The 27,047-nt window shown below is 49.8% G+C and overlaps 1 protein-coding gene across 4 annotated transcripts in view; it reads right to left on the bottom strand.

Annotated features, from left to right (window-relative positions):
* The window catches only part of LOC147709977 (H-2 class II histocompatibility antigen, A-U alpha chain-like), a 1,213,889-nt gene that overhangs the window by 1,151,656 nt on the left and 35,186 nt on the right, over window positions 1-27,047 (bottom strand). The window lies entirely within an intron of this gene.

The raw sequence follows: 27,047 nt of genomic DNA, 5'->3' as shown, positions 1-27,047 counted from the left end.
AAAGGGACCAATATACAGTCACTGGCCCCTGGGAGGGGGGTCCTTGAAGAGTCACTTCGGTATGGCCCAGTGTCGGATTCAGAGCAGGACGGACTCCAGCAACTGCCCCCAAGAGCTGCCTCCCCAGCCGCCGACGGTCAGGGCCTCCCGCGACCAGTGCCGCTCTCCCCGAAGGTGTGTGGACCTAATGCGGCCTGCGCCTCCTCGCCGGTGTCTCCTCCGGTCCGCGGGCCTGGGGGTTGTGGGGGGAGGGCCACTACTCACTGTTGCCGCCAGTCGCCCTGCAGATCAGCTGTGCCCCGGTCCGTCCACCGCTGGTCAGGATCGCCAGGACGTCTGCCTCCCTCTGAGTCCGCAGGCCCCTGGTAGACACGGGGCCGCGAAAATCGAGGTCCTGGCTGCGCCTGGGCCACTAGGCCGCTGCAACTGCTCCAGTCAGTTCTAGTTCCAGCCGGGCCCCGGGAGAAGAATCGCCAGCAGTCCCTCGGCTCCAGGATAGGTGAATGTTGCGGCCATCGCTGGGCCAGTCAACGCACTCCACAGCTCCCCGGCTGGGGAGCACCAAAATCGAGGCCCTGGCTGCTCCTCAGTTCTCCAGGCCGCACCTCTCGCCTCGCAGCCCAACCCGGTTCAGGCGCGCGGGATCACCGCCGAGTACACCGGAGGGTCCCTGGCACCTTTGGCAGCATTAGCCCCGTCCTGGTTGTGGGTTTGTGGGCTCGGGGACCAGGATAAATAGCCGGATTAATGGCGGGCCGGCGGGAGCTCTAGCAAGCTGCGACCGCCATCTCCGCTTGCGTAGCCACGCCCCCCATGGTGTTAAATTTTGGGGCAGTTATCGCGGGAATACTGGTGATAACTGCAGTTGCACCAACTTCTTAATAGTGTGTTAGATTTATCTCAACTTTAGTTGCATTAAAGTGCTGATAATGAAATGCAGAGTAGCCGTTTCCATGCAAAAAGACACGAGGTGCACCTTTGCGATTTATTCTAAATACTAAAATCCTGTATTGAATTGCACTGTAGTAGTGGGTGCACTTACAGTGTACACACAAAATCAATGAAGAAATCTCATTGTATTTATACTGATTTGGAAAAATGGGTCAGGTGCTGGATCTTGACGGGATACACTGCCCAGTTCGTTTACTTTTCTGTACACGAAAAAATCACATCACAACTTTCAAGACAACAGTGATGCGAAGCAAATTCTGGTGATAAGCCACGTTAGCACCAGGGATTTTACACCTGCTTTCTGCTGGTGTTGAGCAGCATGAAAGGGAACACAGCCAAGAGCCACACCAGAACACCCACAGGTGTCATGGAGTCAATGAGCATGATACAGAGATACTCATGAGGGCCACAACACTCATCGCAACAACCCAGCATCTGAGCAAGTATGTCTGTTAGGTCATTGTGTTAGCATGATAGACACGGGCCCTGCAACATCATAGTGTCCTGTGTTCAGGGGACGTTACTATGTCACTTCAGCGTTGGCAGTGACCCTGGACATGTAGCTACGTACTCATCCTCCTGTATGCACAAGCGGCATGTGCTGGTCCGGCGTACACAGGTCAGCGCAGAGGTGTGCCTACCCAGCAAGGGGAACGGGGTGTCTCGGACATGTATGTTTGCAGCAAGTACGGTAAGTAAGTCTGTCTTCTGGTGTGTCCTGCCGCAAGAGCAGTCGATGTTGTAAAGTGGCATGCACCACCTCCAAAGGGCTGTGTCACGGTGTTGCACGTCTGCTGCATGTCCTGGGTGCACTACCTTTGGCAGTGCTGTGGATCACTTACCGGCTAAGCTTCCGCATTGTGGACGTCACCTGCGTTCAACCTGTATTCCAATGTCGCACATGCCTATCTGAGTGGTGCATGGACGTGTGGCTCTCCAACGAGTGGGTAGCTGACATGGATTACGACGGTTGTGTGTGCGCCCCCTGTTGGCCCACGACCAGGAGTGTCATGGTGATGCCCGTTTGTCATGCTGTTGTTGTTGTAAAGCTTTATTCGAGGTATATACTCATAAAAGCACAAACATACATTTAAAAATACATATTAGTTAAAATCAGTATTTCATACATGTAAATACTTTTAAAACAGTTGTGCAAGCTTTAACAATAAAAAGATTGTTTAAACCTTAAAACAAAAATCAGGTTGTATTAACAGATATAGCCCTCCGCCTAATGGACCATGCCCACCCCAAATACCTTGCTGTTCCCAGAACAATAGGCATGTCACAGAGGATTCTTAGCCCCTCAACACCACTAGATGCCCCAAGGTTTCGACAAACTGGGGCCAGCCATACTCTCCTCGGGATAGCATAGGCCTCACACAGAAATAGAAAATGGCCTATGCTTTCGTTAGTTGCACCACACACCAGACAGCATGAGGTATTCGAGCTCCGCCATCTACCCGTCAAGGATCTCAGGGGAAGGGAACCAGACCTTAACTGGAAAAATAACTTCCTGTCCATTGGGACAGTAATACTGTCCCAATAATGTTCTAATACAGGTCTCATTTTAATTTCCAGAAATCTCCCCCCCATTGTATCAAATTTTGTACTTCTCCAGAGTCTACCATCTATGTAGTCCCAATACAGGGTCTTAATGGTGTTTTTAATTGGAAATACTTCCCCAGATTGATTATCCCAGAGATTAGGGAGGTCAAGTTCACCCAAAACAACCCTGAGTTTCTTCAACCATGGTATTTTGTGGAAGGTGTCGGCTTTAATTAAGGCTAGAAACCCATCGGCATAATGCCGAATCTCTGGGGTAGTCCAGAGGCGTCTCCAATAGAGAATAGGCCGTAGTCAGGCTCGGCCGCTAACAGACCTCCTCCCTAGATCGAGGCCGAGCGGGATTAATGGCGCACTCTGGGGAAGCCCCGTAATACCCCTTAGAAACCTATTCTCTGATGTTTGCAAGGGAAGAAGCCTCTCAAAACCCCACACTTCCGCCCCATATAGGGCTGACCCTATGGCTTTGGCATCGTATACGACAAGAACCGGTTTTATAGGCTTGGTTTTTGATTTTGTTTGTTCCACCCGAAGTGCCCCCGAGATCTGCTGATGCCTCAGGACCGCCTTTCCTATATGGTGAATCCAACCTCGCTTACTTGATATCTCAACCCCAAGATAGGTAAAAACACTAACTACCTCGAGCTCACTGTTATTCAGGAATATCCTTGGGCGAGATCTACGCCTTTGGGAAAAAGCCATCAGCTTGGTCTTGCCAACATGTGCTCCCCACAGAAAACATCAAATATATTTAGAGCACGCTGCAATCCAGCCGGGGTTTTGGACAAAATTAAAGTATCGTCAGCGAACATCAGGATCGGGACCCTGAGGCCCGCTAACGAAGGTGCATCTACACTTGCGTCCAGCACCCTACCCACAATTCCATTAATAGTTCAAGTTCAAGTTCAGGCATTTATATAGCGCACTACACACCCAGAGGGTTTCAAGGCGCTTGGGGGAAGGGGTTCATTATTTGTCGAATAGCCAGGTTTTGAGTTCTTTTCTGAAGGAGGTATGGTTTTGAGTAAGGCGGAGGTGAGTGGGGAGTGAGTTCCAGGTCTTGGCAGCGAGCAAGGGTGCCATTGCACATCCCTGTCGTACCCCCCGTTCGACCGGGAAGTCCACAGAAGATTCCCCATTCTGCCCCCACTGGACTTTGGCAAAGTTACACTCGTGCAACCTCATGATCAAAGTGAGCAACTCGGGTGGGACCCCCATTCTGTTCAAAACTGTCCAGAGTTTGCTCCTTGGGACCAGGTCGAAGGTAGCCCGCAAGTCGACAAAGGCGACATATAGGCTGCCCTCGCCAAGCAACACCGTCCCCCACCGCAACATGGTGAAACGGAATACCTGGTCTACCGTGCTGGTTGCCCGCCGGAAACCTGCCTGGTAGGGGGACAGAGCATTGTTCTCCTCTACCCAATCCATCAGTTTGTTTACCACCATCTTCCCTACCACTTTTTGGACAGTAGCAATCAAACTAATTGGCCTATAATTGGCCGGGAGTGATCGATCACCTTTCTTATAGATGGGTATGATTATTGCTCCCTTCCATGTTTCAGGGACTGCAGCCCCCTTTGCAATGGCATTTCCCAGTAGGGTCACATACCTGGCCCACCGTACTTTATCATTTTTAAATACATCGGAGGGTATCCCATCTAAACCCGGTGCCCTGCCCCCTTATAAAGAACAAATTACTAATTCTGCTTCTTTAGGGGAAAACAAACTTTCAGTACAAAATACAGCTGGAATTACTTCCGCAGCCACAACTTCCTTAGTCTCTGCGTACTGGGGTTTAAAATACTCCACCCAGGCCTCCTCGTCAACATTGTTATCTGGTTTATTTGGGGTGCCACCTCTACCCCACTTCACAATTTTCCAGAAAAGCCTGGAATCCTTGGCTCCCGAGGCCTCCAGCAATTCATCCCAGTACTCTTCATCCCATTTTTTCTTAGCCAGGCGAACACTAACATTGTAGTGCTTCCTGGCTGCACCAATCACAACCCTATCCCTACTTCTAATTGCTCTACCCAAAGCTAATCTGGCTGCCCTACACTGCTTGTTGAACCACCTAGCTGGTTTGAGTAGGACTTTCCTATTTGCCTTAGAAGGTCTCATAAAATGTGGTTTTAAAAGGAAAAAGACTGGTCGTGTATATCTGTGGTTACCCTGGACCCAGGGATTATGGGGCTTGCTGTCTCCATGGCGGCGATTGCAGTATCCACCTCTGAATTTATATAGTTCATAGATTCTGCGTTCGCCAGCACACATGGCCATTTAAGTCTATGCATATCATTAGCCATAACAGGTAATACTCCATCACGAAGCTGCGGATTGCCTTACATGGGCGTCCACCAATTGTGGGTGACACAGAGGGAATTGTGGTCACTTTCCAATCTACCCTCAATTTCCATATCGCACACCCCCTGCCATAAATTAAGGCTACAAATAGCATAGTCTATTCTACTTTTGTTGTGGCCATTGTCAAATGTACAAACACCTTCCGGGTCACCCTTAGTCCTTCCATTTAGGGCCCTCAGCCCATATTCCAGGCACATAGCATTTATTAGTAATATATCCTTCGTCCACCGTTTGACCGGAACCAAGTTTAGAGTCGGAACACCCCAATGGATGTCTTCCTCTTGCCCTAGTGGATTTTCCGTGTTATCCAACGGTTCAAAGGTCCTATTGAAATCACCAGCCACTATCACTCTGTTTCCCAGGCACTGTGATTCAAGGAAAGTGGAGAGGGCCTCTATGGTGGGGGAATTCCCAGTGTTGGTACCCCTAGCATAAATATTATATATGTCTACCGCACCCCACTTATCCGATGCCATTCTTAGCAATTGGATATCCTTACAACCCAGATCCAGCACTTTCACTTTAATTTGTAGACCTTGCTTTACCCAAACTGTTAAACCTCCCATAGGTCGACCCCTAGCACCTCTGTTCGCTGGGATAGAAAAATTTAAGTAGCCTGGGAAAAAGATAGGATCTCAAGCCCATGTCTCCTGGAATAGACACACTTCAAACCCCTTGACAAAATCTATCCAGTTTTGGGACAATAGCCTACTGCCTAGCCCCGCAATATTCCACGAGAAAAACTTCCCTGGGCTAGGGCCATCTCTAAATCCCACCTCCAAAGCTAACATGGAAGAGAGGTTAATTGGGCTTTCAGAATTCCCTTCCTGATCTATACCAATGTCCACAAAGTTGGCATCAGTTTCCTCGGTATCAATAGTACTTATTATGGACGAGTCTTCACCCCCCCAAACTTTGCATACACTCACCACAGTTTCCCCTCAAATTCACAATCCTCCTACCAGTGATCGCTTCTTTTGGATACACTTTTGTATCCGAGGTAGACACAGTAGAGTTCCCACATGAGTCCCCCTTATCACACCTCCCCCGATGTTCATGGTATCACCCGACTTTCGTCAACAGCCCCACCCCAAATATTTCATCCCATCATGGGAATTGTAGGTTTGACCATTGTAGAAGTTTGGTGGTAATAAAGGCGCAGTGAAGGGGACAATCCCTGTCAGTGGTAGATGACTAGAACTGCCTAGATCAATATTCACACCAAATTGGGCACCCGTTGGTCTTGGGTAAAAGAAGGTAAGATCCACAATACCAATCCCACCACTGCTAGTGCCCCAGCCCGGCCTTGTTATCCAACCTGCCACCCTTGGATCTTGAAAGCTAATTATAATACACCCCCCCCAAATTTTTAGGAGTACAACCTATCCAATTGGTCCTTCTTACCCCGATGATCAAACCATCAACTTCCCCGGGCAATGGTCTATTAGCCCTTAAACAGTGCATGACCTTGTTTTTTAACATCTGGACGGTTTCTCTTTGACCTACCAATAAAGGTGGTACATTGGTGAGGACAGCCACATAGGGGTAAGAATCTGGGGTAAGATTTATGCGGGGTATCCTAGGGGGGGGGGGCTTCGTCACAGGGAGTGTGGGGCGGCTGGTGTCTGGAACAACAGGACAGGATATTGGAACATTTTGTGAAGCCTTGGGAGCCTGGGAGTTATTCAATACAGCATTGCTTTTTCTGGAGCTGTTGTTGCCACCAGCTACAAGACCAAGACAGGGTTTCAGGGTGTTTGGTGGGTGTTGGGTACTATTACTTAAAGGGATGACATTTTTGGGACACTCTTTACTACCCCTAACCACGTTGTCAGGGAGCTTTGTTTTCCCCCCATTGTTAATACCTAAGGTGACTGGCAGTTCGGTGTTAGTCTTGTGGCTTTGTCCCTTTCCCTGGGGCCTGATTGCAGTGCTAACCACGGGAGAGTGCAATTCGACCGCGGAAACACTTTCATCCTGCCCAGCAGGTTGCTGGAGGTTCCTACTCTCTCCCGTCCTAAAATGGGACTTAATTAATGATTTTATGGAGAAAAAGTTGTCCAGACTGCCCTGCTCAAAGTGATCTAGCCGATCTGCTAGTTTTTTAACTCTTTCTTCTATGGGAGTTAAAAGAGACCGCATTAGTCTCTCCAACTCGAGAAACAGCGGCGGAATGGACGGTATTGTCTCAGGCGATGCTATCACTATAGGGTCTGGACTTAGTGAAACAACTTCCCCCTCTCCCGTCAGTGCCCCACTAGGACTACTCCCAGTAAGATCCTGGGAATGTGTACATAGTCCCACTTTTCGAATCTTTTTCGGGGATTTTGGGACATAACATTTCTTTGGGGCTGCACTCCTCTTCCTTTTAGGACAAGGTTTAGATTGTACTACGTAGTTTAAGACACTAGGTTGGGCCATACATAGCTGGCCAATAGGTGGGTCAATAGGGGTGCTAGGAGGGATTGCAGGCAAAGTAGAAGTGTCAGATTCTAAAGACAAAATAACCGGTGGCTCTATAATTGGAGGAAAGGGGTAAGATGTTTCTGGTACAGCTGGCAGTGTTATAGATGATAGAGGGGTAACCAATGCCGGAAAACTTTGTGAAGGACGTTTTTCAACAGGGTTTTTCAGGAGTTCGATGGATAACCTACGTTCCGCACGTCTTTCCGCCAGGGCAATTTCCTTATCACTGTCTTGAGTTATTTGTTTAAAGTATGTGTCCAAAGGACCCATGATGGCTGTCCCTGCCTCAATCACGGGAGGCAACAAAGTGGGGCTGGTAGAAGAAGAGGACATAATGTGAGGCCTCCTACGCTTTCAGGAAAACGATGAAACACTTTAAATACTAAAACGACTTACAGAGCAAACTGTTAGCAAAGCGAAATACCAGTGCAATAAATGTCAGCGGAGGGGGGCCCAGCCCAGCCTCCTTCGGCCCCTGACGGCCACAGACGGTCCGGCCCTTGTCCCGGGCTTCTTCCGGCACACTACCGCGCGCTACCGTGCACGGTAATGTGACCTGCTTAAAAAGTTATTATGACCAATGGAAATGGGTATTTCAATCACCCGGTGCTCAGGGGGCGGGGCGGGGCTAGCAGGGAGAGCAGGCCAGGTGTACTCAATCAGCCAGCAGGGATTCCTGGAACATAGAGTCCCTGCACTTGCTCGCAGCCCTGCTCGGCCCTTTCTGCACCCTGGTAAGTCCTTCAACTGTCACTCAGTCCTTCCCACGATGCGGGTCCTGCGAAGCGGGAACCGCGAGTTGTAATCTGGAAATCCGGGGGTTTAAAGTCCAAAACACACGGAGCAGCCCAGCGGCACAAAACTGCACAAAGAACAGAGGGTCCCGCCGCTCAATGAAAGATGTGGGTATTTCAATCACCCGGTGCTCAGAGGGCGGGGCGGGGCTAGCAGGGAGAGCAGGCCAGGTGTACTCAATCGGCCAGCAGGGACTCCTGGAACATCGAGCCCCTGCACTTGCTCGCAGCCCTGCTCGGCCCTTTCTGCACCCTGGTAAGTCCTTCAACTATCACTCAGTCCTTCCCACGATGCGGGTCCCGCGAAGCGGGAACCGCGAGTTGTAATCTGGAAATCCGGGGGTTTAAAGTCCAAAACACACGGAGCAGCCCAGCGGCACAAAACTGCACAAAGAGCACCGAGCCTTTGTCATGCATGGATGTTTGGTATGCATGTTGAGAACTGGGCCTGAGAGATTGCACGTGTCGTAGTATGCAGTGAGCAAATTGACCCACTTCCCGATTCTGCTTTGGTGCACATTGGGTACAGTGGTTAGAGTCAGCACATCTGTCCCGGTCACCTAATGGATTACATCGACGACATGTCAAATATTGTGGCCAACCATCACTCATTAGAGATAGTGGCTTATGCAGATGCACTCGCGTTCATGGACGAGTGACAAGGTACCTGCAACCACAACTCGGTGTGCCACATTGCACGTGTCCCGCCGCATCATTGCACGTTGTACATCTGGTCACATGTCCTAAAACAACAGTGGACATGGCTGCATTGGCATCGAATTATGTCCGAGGCACGGACAACCAACGCTGCTTGACACTGACGTGTGTTGGTGATGGACTACCCGAGGTGAAGTGGGACGTTTTAGTACTTTCCTTATTCAGGTATGCTGCTGCATTTGTCTGCATATTGTGGCACTATTCTTGGCCGTACTGACATGCACTTTTTTTTAATAAAGTTTCCACATTTTCACTTGTCTCCAAATGTATTGTGTCTTGATTTGTATGCCAATGTTGTTTCACGCGCTCTCTAGCTGCCTGCCATACGTGAATTGCTACTCCATCCAGACTGTGGGTTTGTACCTATGTGTTCTCATGTGCCTCTTTCGTACTGATGCTTTGGACGCTTATCCGCCACAGGCGAGTGCATTTGTGTCTTCTGTTCGATTGTGCGAATGTTTGTGTTTGGACAATATTGTGTTGGATGTTGGTGTGCTCTGCTTCCTATAAGTGTGGGCTGCATTTTGTGTGAGATGTCCCTTCATGTGAGCATTTCTTCACCCTTCTCCCTTTCAGGCAGTGTGCTATTCACTTCTATGCTTGTTCAGTGGTGTGATGTTGGCGGGTTGTGTGACTTGTGCTCCTTGTTGGTGTGTTTCATGTTGACCATGGTTTGTATATAGTTGTGCTGTACTTAAAAATGCTTGTGTGCCATTGTGCCCATCTCCACTCGTCCCTGCTTCTTCCTCTTCCTGGTGCTGTTGTGTCTGTAATTTTGTTGCTCCACACAAATACAGGAAATGAACACATTTGAATAGTTCCTTGATTCTTTTATGTTTCAAAACTTCTCTCTATTAGTTTCTTTTTTATTTTCCATATAAACACGTTTAAACTGCTTTTTCTTAACCAATCACAAAGATGCTTTTCCATAAAACAAATGTGCACCCTACTTTTAAATAACAATGCTTTTCATCTCCCAATCAGGTATTGTTTTGTATGGCAAAAAAAGTAGTTCCCCATCTTAAACATATCTCTTATTCTATGAACGGACTGCATGAGCTACAGACATCTATCCATTCCTCCCAGCCATACCTTCAAAATGCTAATGTGTATCGTAGGACATAGCTATGTTTTCTGGTGCAAGAGGTATGCAGAACAGAGACGTATTGACTTAGACCTAGATTTACAAAATGTGGACATTAAATGATTTGGACAGAGAGTATTGAAGTGGCACCAATTGTTGCCTTTGGTTAAAACCGCCTCAAAAGCACCTTCAGTCAAGGTCTGTAAAGTTCATTTGGAGTTCATATGCTTGCTCTTTGAAATAATTACCTCAAGAAGTGCTGGAGGGGTTTCAGCTGTGAGGGGCTTCCTGTAATCACTCTTGTGAAGTCTGCCTTTTTCTGAGGAATTAAATGTGGCTGTTTTGTGGTGCTGAAATACCTAAATTATAATAAACAAAGGCTTTACCCTTTTGTGAGGAAAATCTGAGTATTCTGCTCACAGTCTGCAACATTGTATACAAAGACTTGCATTTTTACACTGTGAAGTGCCTGGTATGTCAACAGAGGTTCTTTGGCGGAAGAGATGGGGATGAACAATCCCAGTTGAAATATAATTGACATTGGAGCAGCTCATGTGCTATTTTTGGAAAATATCCTCTTCAGCCTTAACTAAATTACAACAAGGTTTTGTGAATTTTATGTGTTGCTGGGACGGCTGCCCTGTGAAATTAAGCTGTAGTGTTGTTCAGCACACAGTTTAGCTGAACAAATGCCCAGACTGCCTCTGAGATTCTTTGGTGGATATATATTCAGTACTTCACTTTCTCTAATACATCTTGCTTTTTAACTTATATGCTGAGAGACTCTGGTCCTGTCAGCCTGCCTACAAACTTGAGCCTGGAGTTCCACAGCTTCCCACTTGCAAAGTGCCACTGGCCACATCTGAGCTTCCTGTTTTTTTCTCATGCGCCTCAGTCTGCTCACCACACACACTTATTTGCTGACTGCTGTGAGGTGCTTCAAGAACACACTTTAATCCGACATTTTGAAAAATAATAGCTTTACAGTGGTGATACTTCTGAGGGATTCTGAGAGACTAAGCAGAAACAAAAATGTCTACTGCCAAACATGGAAATAAACCCTCTTTTCTCGAATGTACTTAAGCAGTCACAAAATACAACTGCCAATAGCTCTTCCTCTACAATAGACAATTCTATACAAACTAACCTCACCATGCAAGGGCAAACCATGGATCGCATCCTACAAGAAATATCAGCGGTCAGTCGCAGACTTGAAGGCATGGATTCAAATATTTGCTCATTAAAAGCAGAGACTAAAACAATACGAGCAGACATTGCTGGATTTCAAGCCAAGACAGAGGAGCTTGATCACAGGCTGATAAATGAAGAAACTCGTCTAAACTCAATACAAAACAAAGATCAGGAGCTTTTATTTTTACGAAGTAAGTTATTAGATTTGAAAGACCGAAGCAGGAGGGATAATGTTCGCATTTTTAGGTTTTCCGGAAAAGATTGACGGTTCAAATGCTAGAACATTTCTACAAAATATCGTTCCAAAAATTATGGACATTGCTTTTGACCCTCCACTGGAGATACAACGCGCACATCGAATTGGTCCATTACGTAAAGAATCTGCAACAAACTCACATCTCCTCATCGCTTGTCTTTTAAGGCATGAACAGACCAGGCAAATATTAATATCAGCACATACTCATGGTCCATTCTCATATAATGGGTATGAAATTCATATTGTAGCTGATTTTTCCAGAGACACTAACGAGAGACGCAAGGCCTTCCTTTCTTTTAGACCTCAATTACGTCAGCTAGACATTAAATATGGTCTATTTGATCCTGCTCATCTCCAAATTTCTAAGGATGGAATATCTAAAGGCTTCTATGACCCTGAGGACCTCCGTATATTTTTAGACAATTGGAAACCGCAACAAATGGAAACTCAGTAGTCCACTCCAGATCTGTCACATCACAGTTCTTTTCCTCGGGCATCGAGCAATCCACGACGTAATGTCAGCAGTCCTCGACAGAGGCAGAGATTTTGAAAGGACTATTCGTGGTCATGAGGATAAGAATGCTGCTCTTCAAACTGTATCTGCCTTCACTAAGGAACAGCATAGGAATAAATCCCGATCTCCACTAAAATCCATTTCGAATGCAGAATATGACTCAATACTTCTCTACAATTTTGATCAAATTAACCTATGCTCACACTTGTATCTTTAAATGACTAACCACTCTTAATGAACTCATAACATACAAGAACTGAAGCTGTTATCTTACCTGCGGAGAGAGGAGTATTAAAATCTAATTTGAATCTGAATGTGGAGGATTTAATGTTTTTTTTTTTTGTAAAATCTTTATTTTTCGGTATGTACACAAGAAAAGAAAAACACAGCGGTGAACCCGCACATCATCCCTCACGGGGCATCATCAAAGGCTAAGAGGATTGATAAATTGTTCTATTGGAAGGCAGACAGGCAGGCGGCAGAGCTATGCACTACGGCATCGGCGCTTAAAGCAGCAGCGCCGGAAGCCCACCTGCACAGAAGCAGTCATAGATGCTTGGCTGTCAACGCCCAGGAGGGTAACCAGTCCAGATTGAAAAGCTTCGGCCCCCATGCATGTACCGCAACAAACAAATAAAGTCCAAACCCCCCCCCCCCTCCGATTCCCCCCCCCCCCCCAGTGGTGGTGAGCATAGCAGATCCAGTCATACCAGAGGACCTCAATTAAACCTGAAAGAGGTGAAGTGAGCGTATGGAGGATGGGCAAACCGCGGATGGTAGGCCCCTAGACAGAAAGCTAACCAAAAGGACCCCAGCGGAATTGAAGTTTTTGAAGTTGCCCAGGAAGATGTCCGCAACCCTCTCCATGCTAAGCAGTTTCCACAGCCTTGCGTGCCACAGGGAAATCGCCGGTGCTTCCGGCTTTTTCCAGGCGGCGGCCAACGTGAGCTTGGCAGCTCCCACACACAGCCACATAATCTGCTTATCCGCGCGTGTCTGATGGACAATGACTGGATCGTGGAGACCCAACAGAACATGGTCCATAGAATCCGCCACGGGGTAGCCAAGGATATCCTTGAGGTGTGAAAGGATCTCCGCCCAGTATGGACGGATAACCGGGCAATCCCACCAAATATGGCGGAAGTCCCCAAGCAGGCCGCAGCCCCTCCAGCACCTGTCGGAGGTAGCTGGGAATATGCGGTGGAGTCTGGCTGGGTACAGGTACCAGTCCATGAGTGTCTTAAGGTGGGCCTCCCTCAAGTCTAATGAGTGGTTATCTGTGGCAATATCACGCCACAGTGGCGACCATTCCTTTTCCGAGATATCCCTCCCCAGGATTTCCTCCCAGTGTCCCATGTAGCGGGGACGAGGCGACACAGCCGTAGTAAGAAGAAGCTGGTAAAGAAAGGAGATGGCTCCCTTCATGGCAGAGGTCCGGAGTATGAAAGCCTCAAAGGGTGAGGGAGGTCTCGTCGCCGCTGCAAGGACATCAGGCGACATGGCCCAATGAAGCATCTGGACATGGTGGTACCGCTCCGATGGCGGAACACCATAGTCCCTCATGCAGTTGTTAAAGGAGAGGGGGACCTGTCAGTGAAATAGATGGCTCAAGGCTCTGCAGCCGCCCTCCCTCCACACCGTAAAGGGGCCCTCCTGCAGTACCGGCACAAAAGCTGGGTTAAAGTGCAACGGCGTGAACGGGGAAGGAAATGTGGTCCATCGGTCATCAGCATCCAGCGAGTCCCAGACCTTCAGAGTGGTGCTAGTCGGAGTACTAATATAGGTGTTCAGAGGCCTGTCCTTCTTGGGTTTCCAGGCTAGATCCCATATCGACCTGCCCGTGACACTCCTGTCCATATGGATCCAGTGTTTCTCCAATTCGCGCTGCGACCATTCCACCAGCACTCGTAGTTGGGCCGCTTTGTAATAGAGATGCAGGTCAGGAAGACCCACCCCTCCCTCTCCTCGGGGACGCCGCAAAACCACGAATGTCAGTCGCGCCCGGCCCCCTTGCCAGACAAACCGGGGTATCTGAGTCTTAAGGCGCCTGAAGAATGCCCCGTCCAGTGGAATAGGAAGTGCCTGACAGAGGTACAGGAATTTGGGCAGGAGAACCATCTTGACGGCATGGATTCTGCCCAACCACAATAGGTATTTGGGCCTCCAACGCTCCAAGTCCGTTCGGGTCCGTGCCAGTAACAGTGGGAAGTTCGCCGAAAACAATTTCCCAACTGTGGGTGTCAGGTGGATCCCCAGGTAGACGATAGAGTTAGCGGCCCAGGCCAGCGGCGTTAATGGTTGCACCCGCTCCACCTCAGTAGGCGAAAGCGTAAGATTCAATATATTGTAGAAAATTAGAAATATTGATGTACATAAGCAACGTTCATTTCCCTTTTCCCACTCCTCTCCCTGCGCGCACCATGAATACCGTAAAGCATTGACTGCATCCCTCTGCCAGCAAAGGCCTGTACCCGTGTGTACATGACAGCCATTTTAGGCACCCTGGCCCTTTGCCCGCCTAAGATTAGAATCACCGGCTTCCCTTCTGCGTGTATTTGAAACCCCCCCCCTCTCTCTCACATGCATAAACCATGAAACCCTCTCCTTCTGCGCGACCCTGCCCTGAAAGGCAGCCCTTCTGTTTGACCCACGCAAACCCCCCCCATTCCCTCTTGAAGAGGCATCCTTCGCCTTAGCTGACATAGCCCTCCCCAGCTGCACCTGACTGCCCCCGCTCTCTCATGTACGGGTCATAAGATCTCTCTCTCTCTATGTGACTCTGTCCCTGTGTCCACCCTGGCTCCCCCTCCCTTCTCCTCACATGGGCAAGTCATAAACCTTCTTCTTCTGCAAGACCCTGTCCTTGGGAGTCACGGCCGCGCCTGACCAGCACCTCCTCTCCTTTCATGAATAACCCCTCTGTTAGTAAACCCTCCCTCCGCGATTGACTGTCCACACATGTCTGAGGTCATCGCCTAAGCCAGGAGATGCTGTTTACTGCTTATTGTATGGAGTCACTCCTCTTCAAAGGACCCACTATTGATCCTGGCCACCCCACCCCCTGGGCCATGATCAGGCGCACACATCCTAAACAGTTGACGGAACACTCAGCTGCGTGATTGCCCTGGGCATCGATACTAGTATGGGCTCCTGTTCCACAATTGGCGTCCCAACGCGGGGTCCATCAGTGACATAAGATCCAGTAAGAGAGATCCAGACGATGAGGTGAATATCTAAATGATCCGAGTATACCTGCCTTGAGAGGGCCCTAGCCCGGCTGCCGATCGAAAGAACTTCACCAATTCTGAACGGACCTCTCTCGAGTGACCTATTGTCCTGACTGGAATCCCACAGGAATGCTACACGGAGTAAGAGAACGATCGGGCGCTGGAGGAGGAACACGAAGAACTATCCGTATGGTCCGGTCCGGGTAAGATTAAGTAGGGTGTTTTTACGCCTGATTGGTAGGGTGGTTCTATCCACCTGATTGATTGATTGATTGTATTGGAATCGGTATTTGTATACTGATATTGTTGGTATTGGTTCATTTAGCTTTGGATGCTACTTGAAATATTGGTTCTCTTCTTGAGAACGAGACATTCTCTGTTTGCAAACGGCGGTGAATAGGAACGTTCGTCCCTCTTTGCAGATAGAGAAGGGTAGGTAATGCAGACTTTTGTCCCCGTTGTAATCCGTCATGCCTACCTTTCTCCCCACTGATTGTTTGGAATCGATTAATAATCGATTGTTGCTCTTTGAGATCTTCCCTGTCCGCAAACAGAGACGAATAGGAATATTCTGTTTCCCTTTGCAGATAGCGAAGGGCAGGTAATGCAGACATTTGTCCCCGTTGTAATCCGTCATGCCTGTTTTTCTCCCCACTGATTGATTGGTTGCCTGGACATTGTTGTTCCAGGAATTGTTTCGTTTGAGGTATTTTCTACCTGCAAACAACGAGGAGTAGAAATATTCTATCTAGTCTTTGCAAGTAGTAAAGGGTAGGTTATGCCCCTTTGTGAATTCGTCAGTCCTACCCACTCCCCACTGATTGGTTATTTGGGGGGTAGCTCGCATGGTCCGCCCAGGAGACTACCCTTATGGAGGACATATGCTCCCCACTCATAGGCCATTTAGTGGAAGTAGATCATCTGGTCCGTCCAGGAGGCTACCCTAGTAAGTGGAAGTACATCCTTTGGTCTGTCCAGGATGATACCCTAATGAAGGAATATATGTTCCCCTTTTGATCGATAATCTAGTTCCACCCCGGACCATTTGTTGGAGGGAACTCGTCTGGTCCGTCCAGAAGTACCCCCTAGTGAAAAGGACACATAAAAATATGAAGTGATCACCGTTCCCTACTAACAGAAAAACTTTAGCTCGAAACACGCTAAGGAAAAGAAGGAAAAATAAAAAGAAATCGGGCTAAGTCAGTAACTCCCTGATGAGCTTTCGACTTCACAAAAAAAAAAAAATAATAAGAAACATTAGAAACAGTTCGTAATAAGAAATATAAAATGGCGAAAAAATCGACAGCAAGATAGCCACGAGGTAGCTAGGCTCCACTGACTATTCCTGCTCCCAACATGTCTGCCTCATTACCCACCACGCCCAAATAACGGTCACATGAAATAGATACAATTGAATAGGTACCTACCCCCATTCCGGAAGCTCCCGAAGTGCAACAGGTCCGCGGTTACGCCCATCCGGAAGGCGAGGCCTCGATGCGTGCAGGGCTCGGCTGGCCGCAGTCGAAGGGGGGAGGCTGTAGGGCGGACGGCCCGAGGAATCATGGAGGTCTCCCCTTTCCCTCTTCTGCCGCCCTGCAGGCCACGGGGAGAGAGGGGGCTGTCTTGCCTCGGCCACCGACCACCCCCCCACTCTCTCTCTCTCACCTGATCCGGCTTTCGTCGAAGGCCGAAGCCAGAGCGAGGATGGCGGCATTTCTTTGAGCTATAATGGCTGCAACTACACTCAACGCCTGACAATTGTAGGTAGTCCCGCCACATGTCAGCGCCTGGACAATTACAGATAGTCCCGCCACATGTCAAAAAGGGGGGGGGGAGATGTCTTGCCTCAGCCAGCGACCCCCCCCCCCCCCCATCTTCATCGCCTGGCACGGCCCTACCGAAATCCTGGAGCCGGAGAACGGCGCGGGGTCGCTGGAAGGGGGAGGCGGCGCGAACGAGCCTCCCCCACCTCCCTCCAGGTGGAGGTTTCCAGCGACACCCCAATGCTCTTACTTAAACAGGGTCAACATCGAAAAGCGGTCTTTTGCCCAGGACGGGCACACGCCCCATGCCTTCTCTCCTCAACTTTGAAGATTCTATGAGAGCCGGGGGGCACCCCGATCCCTCCACATGGGCGCCCCCGTCCCCCTCACTGGGAACAGCGACATCGGCGCACTCAGTTTGGAAATGGCTAAAATACAGCCAAAGGTACAGACTTGTTCAGTTCCGGTGGAACACCAGAATGACCAGGTAGGAAAAATTGTTGCAGCCCTCCCCACTTTTTGACTGATGATCCATATTGTTAGACTGTTACCGCATTGCGCAAGACTTTTTGAACTACCAACGGAAGGTTCCGCTCCAACCACGAGTCATTGGAAACATTCTGACTATGCTGGAACCTGCCTGACCTCGCCCAAAATGGCGCCGATACACGAAACAAAACTTTCAAACTCCCTGTTCACCCGGATTGCTCGAATCTTGATGCTCTGAGATACGTGTGCATTTTTGGACAATGAAAGTTGATAAGATGGATAGTGATTATGTGCTTAGAGAAGAAAGCAATACAGATATTGATCATATGTTTGGACAATGAACTGACTTAGGGTGGGTACTAATTATGATTTGGAAAATGAATTGGTGTAATTTAGACAGTGAATGAGCATTTGGATAATGAATTAATGAATCAATTGAAAAACTGAATTCTTGACATGCATCATGCTTGCTCTGTAGGGAAGTTTAATACGATTTTATTACACTGCTGCACTTTATGCAATGAACTGCCACCAACTTCGCTCTTCTTATGTACAGTTTCAATCTGCTCCGTGGCCGGTCCACTGGGTTGTAGGCCTGTATTTATACACCAACACTTTTTTTATTAAAAGTATTTTTAAAAAGAAAAGCATAGTTGTAGCGGTTGCATTAATGAGTTTTGGATATTTTTCTACTGTGAGCGAAGAATAAGTATGATGAAAACTGAAGGTTAAAAAGGACCAGATATTTACCAGCTACATTATGTGTCACAGGCAGCCGGAAAAGCGTTTTAGACGCCCTTAAAACGACACCACAGAAATGCCACCTGACCGCCACCCTTGCACCCAACAAAAGGGGTTGCGACCAAGTAACTCATGTAGATACGCGGATCATCAATGATTATCTATCTGACATTACTGGTCCCTCTGGGCTTAAATGCCGAGATGGTAAAGAAATGCAGTACGTGGAGATAGGTCGAGTATGTGGTAGGTAAAAACATTTTCGGACTACTGCATGCTGATGTGCTTTGAATGCTGCCCCCCCACCCCTTCTTTCTCCTCCCTTCTGCAGGTCACGTCAGAACGTCGGCCGAAGCGTGGGAGAGCGATGATCGAACCACCGACGAAAAGGGAAGGAGGGAATATGTGCATAGTCCTTATGACGATAAGTTTTTTAAAAGGACGTAGACTTAAAAAAAAAGACTGTTCCTCCTTAGAACATAGCGACTGGGAGGATGGACTGACATAGAAACTTGACGGGTACTGTATGACGAAAATTGACTAGAAATAATACGTTAGATAATGTAACTAGACGTTTGACTAGGTAGGGAAAGGACAAAGAAAAGTGTGTGGGTAAGGGTTACCACGACACCACCCGTCTGGGAAGTTAGAAATGTTGCTGATGTTCAAAATGCACTGCCACCCCCTTCTCCCACTCTTATAGATATAGCCAAGCTGTCTGACTGTTCTCCCGATCAATACTTGCCGTTGCCTCAGCCTGGAGAACTTCCCACCAAAGGAAGAAACTGAAAAATGGTTTAAGATCCAACCATGGGTAAATAGCGCGACCAGGTTAATTTCTGATCGACTAACCGAGGTGTAAGTATTGGCAATTGAGAACGCTCGCAGAGATAACAAGCGAAAGGGAAAAGGAGGGAAGGGTAAAAAGAGCTAGGCACGTAGGTAAATAGGATATTAAAGATACGCAGGATGTAAAGATAGATCTCTCTGGCCAATATTTGTTTTATGTTTTGTCGTGAATGTCTTATATATGTAATACATGTACTGTCTTCCTTCGTGTGTGTGTGTGAACTGTAGGGGTTTATGTTCTCCCTTTGTTGCGTCTCTCCGTTACCTGACCCCCTGTTGTTCTGTGTTATGAACGCACTAAATGACCTATTTTTGTACACGTCTCTCTCTTTCTCTATCTTTCTCCCTTTTTCCTATATCTCTCTGTCTCTGTCTGTCTGTCTCTATCTCTCTCTCTACATGTCATACGTGTACCAAATGGCTCGTTTAGATTGCGGGCGACTCTCACTCTCTGAGGGTCTCCCTATTTCCTCTTCCTTTTTATGGTAAAATCGTGCCTCGCTGGCACCAGTCTGATTGGATACTTATTGAACGCGAAGGTGTTCAGCGAAATTGACCGAAAGTAAAATGATTGTATCTCGCCATATTACTACCTCTCCTTTCTGCAAAATGAATGAACTTGAATTGGCTGAGAAGGAAAGGACAGGTAAGACGACTAAGGTCCCCCAATCTGGCCATTTATGGGGGAACTGTATGTCAATGGCACCTTATTTCTGTTCATCAGAGACGAACGCCAACGTCTAGATTGCCCCCCAATGCCCAGATTGCCCCACCCCCTTTTGCACCCAAGCGCGAGCGCCCGAAGCATCCCCGCCCCATTTGATAGACCCCAGCTGTTGTCCCGGATATAAACATGATGACCATGGGTAACTGTTGTCCCTCGAGAAAACACTGTTTTACCTGACTCTCGATGATGGCACCCCCGCCCTGTTTGAAAAGGTTAGCTAGCCTTGAAGGGAAATGCTCCGAAATGTTGAATATGATGAAATGCACAGTTGATGGGAATCTTATTTATCCTCACTTGAGTTATAAATAGGACGATGAATAAACTTGGCATGAACTCAGTAGGAATGCCGACATATGCACTGCTTGGTAATAGACCTCTGACTGTGACCGATGAGCGTATCTCCCAAATGCGTAGAATTGAGGGAGGAATTCACATGCATAGATGTCTTCTTCTGCCAGTTCTCTAAAAAAAAACTTGTTTTGTACCTATTCAAAGATTCACGATCACCGGAGGAGAAGGGTCGGACGTGACGTACAGCCTGGCTGCAGATCTTGGGACACGTGTGACCTCGACCAAAGGTGGAGCTTCAGAGCAACTAGATACGGGACGAGACAGCAATTCCAAACGTGGAAAATGAAACTTGACGGGCTGCCCTGAAGCCCTCCGCCTGCTAACCCACGTGTGCCTGGAGTCTCCGTCCCCCTTCTTTGGGCCCGATTGATGGGCCTGCCTGCTTGTTATGCTTTGCTCCCTTGGTCCCTTTTGTGTGTCCCAGGAACCCTGACCCAACTCCACTCTCTCTCCTATCGACTATTTGAACCACACACACCCTCTTTTCCACGTGACTTTTTGCCAAAAGGAAGAACTGCATTCAAATGGGAATGGGGTGTTGCCACGGAAATATAGGTGCCGAGCATAAGGCGCCGCCAAACGGATTGTTTAGGGAACAGGACTGTGGTCTAACAGCAGAGGACTGACCGCACCCTGCAACGCGTAAGGATAGAACCGAGCTGGACCTATAGCTCCACCGCCGGTGCTCAACAGCGCCAACGAAAGTACACGGACTAGAGCCTACCAGTGATGGCTCACTACTAAAAAGACACTGTGACGAAGAGATCTTGTGTATTGAACTGAATTCCGCCCTCAACTACTTGGTCAAAATGTTCATTGGTCACATTTTTAAGTCAGAAACATTTATGCTATGTAGTGTTTTGAAACGATAGGAACTTGACAAATGCAATCTCCTATGTGCTGCATTCTGCCAAACACATCAACTGTCCATGATTATATGCCATATGTTAGTATTGACAAATGCTAATTCTTCGACCGCACCTGTTTTATATGTACCCTCATCGATTACGAAAATGAACTTTGCTATGTAAAAAGGGGCGACTGTAGAAAATTAGAAATATTGATGTACATAAGCAACGTTCATGTTCCCTTTTCCCACTCCTCTCCCTGCGCGCACCATGAATACCGTAAAGCATTGACTGCATCCCTCTGCCAGCAAAGGCCTGTACCCGTGTGTACATGACAGCCATTTTAGGCACCCTGGCCCTTTGCCCGCCTAAGATTAGAATCACCGGCTTCCCTTCTGCGTGTATTTGAAACCCCCCCCTCTCTCTCACATGCATAAACCATGAAACCCTCTCCTTCTGCGCGACCCTGCCCTGAAAGGCAGCCCTTCTGTTTGACCCACGCAAACCCCCCCCATTCCCTCTTGAAGAGGCATCCTTCGCCTTAGCTGACATAGCCCTCCCCAGCTGCACCTGACTGCCCCCGCTCTCTCATGTACGGGTCATAAGATCTCTCTCTCTCTATGTGACTCTGTCCCTGTGTCCACCCTGGCTCCCCCTCCCTTCTCCTCACATGGGCAAGTCATAAACCTTCTTCTTCTGCAAGACCCTGTCCTTGGGAGTCACGGCCGCGCCTGACCAGCACCTCCTCTCCTTTCATGAATAACCCCTCTGTTAGTAAACCCTCCCTCCGCGATTGACTGTCCACACATGTCTGAGGTCATCGCCTAAGCCAGGAGATGCTGTTTACTGCTTATTGTATGGAGTCACTCCTCTTCAAAGGACCCACTATTGATCCTGGCCACCCCACCCCCTGGGCCATGATCAGGCGCACACATCCTAAACAGTTGACGGAACACTCAGCTGCGTGATTGCCCTCCCCTCTTATCAGCAGGTCAAGGGTCCCTATTGTGAACACATGTGGGGTAGGATTGACACGAGGATTATGGGGATGTCTTTTCCTTGTTTCACAATATCGTGATTGTAATGCCAAGTGTTTTGTAAAGTATAAAAGACGGAGTCTCAGCTCACTTGTTAGAGCACCTCCTGAAAGACACTGTGTTTCGTGTCCGAAATGACAGGCTCTCCTCATGAGAAATAAACTCTGTTCTTGATTCCTGCTTCCAGCGCCCGTCTCTTTATTTGGTAATTATAATTATTCAGAATGGAAACTAAGAGGCGTCTTGCGCCAGCAGCCTGGGCATCGATACTAGTATGAGCTCCTGTTCCACAATATACGATTTGTTAAAATTGACCCTGAAGCCAGCCACCTCCTCAAAGCGCAGCAGGACTTCCCGAACGCATGGCAGAGATTGTGCCGGGTCCTTGACGGAAAGCAGAACATCATCCGCAAACAGCGTAATTTTATGCTCCTCCCCAGAGAAGGGAATACCCTGAATCCCCTTGTGCTCCCGCACCGCAATCGCAAGAGGCTCTATGCTCAAGGCAAAGAGCAGGGGGGAGAGAGGGCAACCCTGCCTGGTGCCACAGGAATGCGGAAAGAATGTTGACAGGTGGCCGTTCACCACAACCCTAGAGCGGGGACTACAGTAGTTTGCCTTCACCATGGTAATGAATTTGTCCGAGAAGCCGAATGCCGCTAGCGTATTAAACATGAAGCCCCAGTTCACTCGGTCAAAGGCTTTTTCAGCGTCAAGGCCCACAAGGGCCGCCGGTATCCGAAACCTATCCGCTTCCTCTATTAGGTGTACAACCCATCTAGTGTTGTCGTGTGTCTGGCACCCCTTAATGAACCCAGATTGGTCCGGGTCTATGATTGCTGGCATTAAATCCTGCAACCTGCGTGCAATGATTGAGGAATAGAGCTTGGCGTCTATGTTGAGAAGGGCGATCGGGCGAAATGAGGAACAAAGAGTGGGGTCCTTCCCCGGTTTAGGCAAGATTGAGATCACGGCCTCCGCAAGGGAGCCGGTGGAGGTACCACATACAGCCATGTCATTAAAAAGGGAGAATAGAAAGTCACACACCTCTGTGGCAAATGTTTTATAAAAAAGGGCGGTATAGCCATCAGGACCCGGCGCCTTGTGTAGTTTCAGTTCCTTAATGGCACCGAGTAACTCGTCTCTAGTAATCGGGGCTTCCAACAGTTCGTTCCATTCCTTGGATACCTGCGGGAAAGGCAGATCCCGTAAATATTCCCGCTGCGCCCTGATGTCAAGGGGCTCCCCCGTATAGAGGTCCGCATAGAAGCGACCAAAGAGTGCAGCCTTGGACTCATCACGGTACTGCAGAGCGCCCGCTGGGTCACGGATCCCTCCCACATATTCCCGCTCCCTCTTGTCCCGCAACTGATGAGCCAAGTGTCTCCCCACCTTGTTCCCGTGGGAGTATGAAAGGCGTCGCAATCTTAGCAACGTGAATTCTGCTCTATTATGGTAATGAGCTCTCAACTTTCCCCGAACCGCCGTCAACGGGCGAAGGGTCAGCCTTGAGGGATTAAGCTTGTGGGCCTGCTCGAGCGTCTCCAGTTCCGCCTCCAATTTTTCCCTTTCCTGATGTCGCAACTTATTGATGCGAGAGTTAAGACCAAGGCAAGTGCCCCTGGTTGACGCCTTGAAGGCGTCCCAGGTGGTGGCGATGGAGGTATCAGACACCGGGATGAGAGCAAAAAATTCCCTAATGGCCTTCCGCAATTCCTTATTGGATAGATCATCCCTGACCACCGACACCGGGAAATACCACTTCCGCCGCCCCCCACCGGCCAGCGACCACCGCAGAGTAAGCACGATCAGGCTGTGATCGGAAACTGACAGCGGAAGTATTCTAGAGTCGAGAACATCTCCCCGGAGCGCCTGGCTCAGAAAAAGATAGTCCAGGCGCGAGTAGGAGTGGTGAACATGTGAGAAAAAGGTGTAGTCTCTGGACGAAGGGTGTAAAGAACGCCAGCCATCGAGTATGCCCAGTTCCCCCACCAAACGTTGATTTTCAGCAGAGAATAAACCTGTGTCAGACCTATGTGCACCAGAACTATCCAACTCTCTACACCACACCAGATTGAAGTCCCCCAACAAGAACAGATGTCTCTCAGCAAAGTCACCCACCTTTTGCAGCAACCCCTGTATGAAGCTATTTTGACCAGAATTGGGGACATAAACCACCACAAAAGTGCTCATCTTCCCATGGACAAGAACCTTCACCATCAACCAGCGTCCCTCCCTGTCATTGCGAACCTCCAGGGGCTGAAATTGCAAGTCTGCACGAAAGAGAAGCGCCACCCCCCTGTGTTTCGTGGATGCATAGGAACGATATATGAGTGGAAACCGCTTATGCTTAAGGCGCAGTTCATCTTTACGCGCCAGGTGAGTTTTCTGGAAACCCACAATGTCCAGCTGGTGGTCTATCACATACTTCCACACCTTCTGACGCTTTTGCGGAGAGTTCAGCCCCTTAACATTCCACGTCCCTATACTAAGAGGCATCGATAAACCTCAGGTCCCGACTTGCTATAATCACCCCACGCCCTGCTCCATACTCATCCACCCATCCATCAACCATGAATAACGCAGTAAGGCTTCCCAGGAGGCCCTCCCACCACTCCACAGCCAGAAAGAATGTGTTGAGGGACCACAAGTCTAAGTGTGTCTCCTGCGCACCCAAAGCAACCAGTCACTCCCGTACCGGAATCACACTCAACCTCACACCCCCATCACCACCACTGCCCCACCCACCCCCTCCCCTCACCAAACCCCTAACCAACGATTCCCGTCCCCCCTCCCCCCAAAGGAGCATCAACATAGCCCCAAAAGTAACAGTACAAATTACAAAAAAGAATAATCTCCGGAACCATGCCCGTGGATACGGGACAATGAGGACCTCCAGGGGGTGAAGACAGGATACCATATGGTGCATCCCATAGGCCATGTACCGGGGTGTCTTCCAGAAAAAAGTACAAAATTACCCACGGTACCTGCAAGATCGCGCCCCTCCGGCGCCATGCGATTATCACCTCAGGGGTCAGGCCGCCCAGGAGCCATGCTGGATGTTCACCTCCGTGGCTGACGCCACAGTGGCCACCGTGGCCCCCCTCACCTGAAGACTGACTGCGCGGTCGAGCCGACTTCGCTCCGGCTCCCCGCCCACTCTCTTCCATGAGGAAGACCGCCGTCTCCTCCGCGATGGGGAGCCAGTGCTTTCATGGGGTGGATCCGCGTCCTCGATACCAAGGAGGTCCTTCGCAGCCTGCAGTGATCTGATCTGCGCCAGTCTATTCTGCCAGCGGAAAATGATTCAGAATGGATGACCCCAAGAGTAGGCTATGTTACGTTCCCTCAGGAAGGCGGTCACAGGGCGAAACTCACCTCTCTTTTGGAGGGTCGACGCCGCCAGGTCTTGATACAGCAGTGGGTGGATGTGTTCCTTCAATTGGAAATCGTGGACACACACCAAGATGTCGGGGGGGGACCTCCTCCACGTCGAGGCAGGCCAACCCTATGAGTCCTGTCCATCCAAATCTCATGAAGATCTTCATCATCCAGGATTTGCAGGAACAAAGCCAAGACATAGCCCCGGAGATCACCTGATTCCCCCTCCCAGGGCACTGAGCGTATGCGGATGTTGTTCCGTAGTGAACGATTCTCCAAGTCCTCCGCATGCACTTGAAGGTCTAGGTTCTGCTCAGTGAGCCGAATCACATCCTGCTGCAACTGATGCACATCATTCACCATACTCAAGTCATGGTCCTCCAGTGTAGCCACCCGCTCACCTATACCATCCACGTCTCGCCGCACTTCACGGAGGTCCGATGCCAGCTGGGATCGCAGGACCGAGATGTCTTCCTTGATAGAGGCGAAAAGCTCCATCATGAACGCTTTGGTGGTGGGGGCATCGTCATCCCTCGATCTGGGCGAGGCGCTAGGCCCAGTAGACGCTGGCTGCTGTGAACCTTTGGATGGACCCTCTTTACCAACCTTCCCTCTCCGCTGGGAAGCGGCCATCACTCCTCCCCCGTCTACCCGGGTATGCAGATCTCGGACTCCGTCTGCGGGGCGGGGATCCGTCAACGGACAGGCCAGTCAGCAGCAGGATGCACACCACGATGATCCCGAGGGGGGGGAGAAAGGTATCAGGGGAGACGCAGCCCACCACTCCGAGCGGGCGTCCACGCGGTGCACCGCGTCGCTTGTGGCTCCAAAGCACACGATAGGCGGCCAAGCAGCGGGCCCCCAGCAACAAATCGAGCCATCCCACAGGCCCTGTGAGCGCCGCCAGCCAGCTCCAGACCCCCAGCCGCTACCAGTCCTCGCCCACTGTGCTCTCCTCGTTATGCAGAGCAGGCTCCCTCGTCGAGTAGAGTGGGCCTGAGGGTGAATATAACCCAGGATCGTGTGCCCCTCTGCAGTGCCCGGCCGAGGTCCAGGCGCGCCGGAGTCCTCCAGGTGCTCCCTGTGACTATAGGCCCCTCTCTTCAATGGCGGCGTCCCTCCATCGCCGGGCCGTTAGACCAGAAGGGAAGAAGGGTGGCACACCAGCGCCTACCCTCGTCCAGCCATCCCGGTCAGTTCCGCGGGTTCCAACCAGCTGCACCGCTAAGGCAGCTCCGAACCAGGGTCAACAGTGGAGGCCGCACCGGAGCGGCGCCGCCGCTCCAGCGGCGTGTTTCGAGCTGCGCCTCAGGGAGTTCCCCACGTGGACCCACAGCTCCCCTCACCGGGTCCACACGGATCCGCAGCAGAGAACGGGATGAGTGGCCAACGCTGGTGTGAAGCGGGGCAAAAGTAGTGAGGCCTCCTCCACGCCTGGGACTCCGCTGCTGCCGTCAAGCCGCACTCCGTTCCCCAGGTCCGGCGCTCTTCACCACCCGAGGGCGGGGACTCTTAGGCCTCAGTCCGGCGCGGCGCCTCCGGCGCAGCCGCCCCTGCACAAAACCTCCGGGGGCCGGGAACGCGCCACTGGGCTGCTCTCTGCCACTGCAGGAAAAGCCACAGGTCAGCGGGGTCCCGCGGCGCTCCGGGGGGCTACTCAATGCTTAGCAGAATCGGCGCCGGAGGGACAGCAAAGTACGTCTCACTCCGTCGCCATCTTGGCCACGCCCCCAGGATTTA

Source organism: Lissotriton vulgaris, chromosome 5 (assembly GCF_964263255.1).
Source record: "Lissotriton vulgaris chromosome 5, aLisVul1.2, whole genome shotgun sequence".
In the NCBI taxonomy this organism is placed as follows: domain Eukaryota; kingdom Metazoa; phylum Chordata; class Amphibia; order Caudata; family Salamandridae; genus Lissotriton; species Lissotriton vulgaris.
The sequence above is the reverse complement of the archived record's forward strand: the minus strand, read 5'-3'. Positions and strand labels throughout refer to the sequence as shown.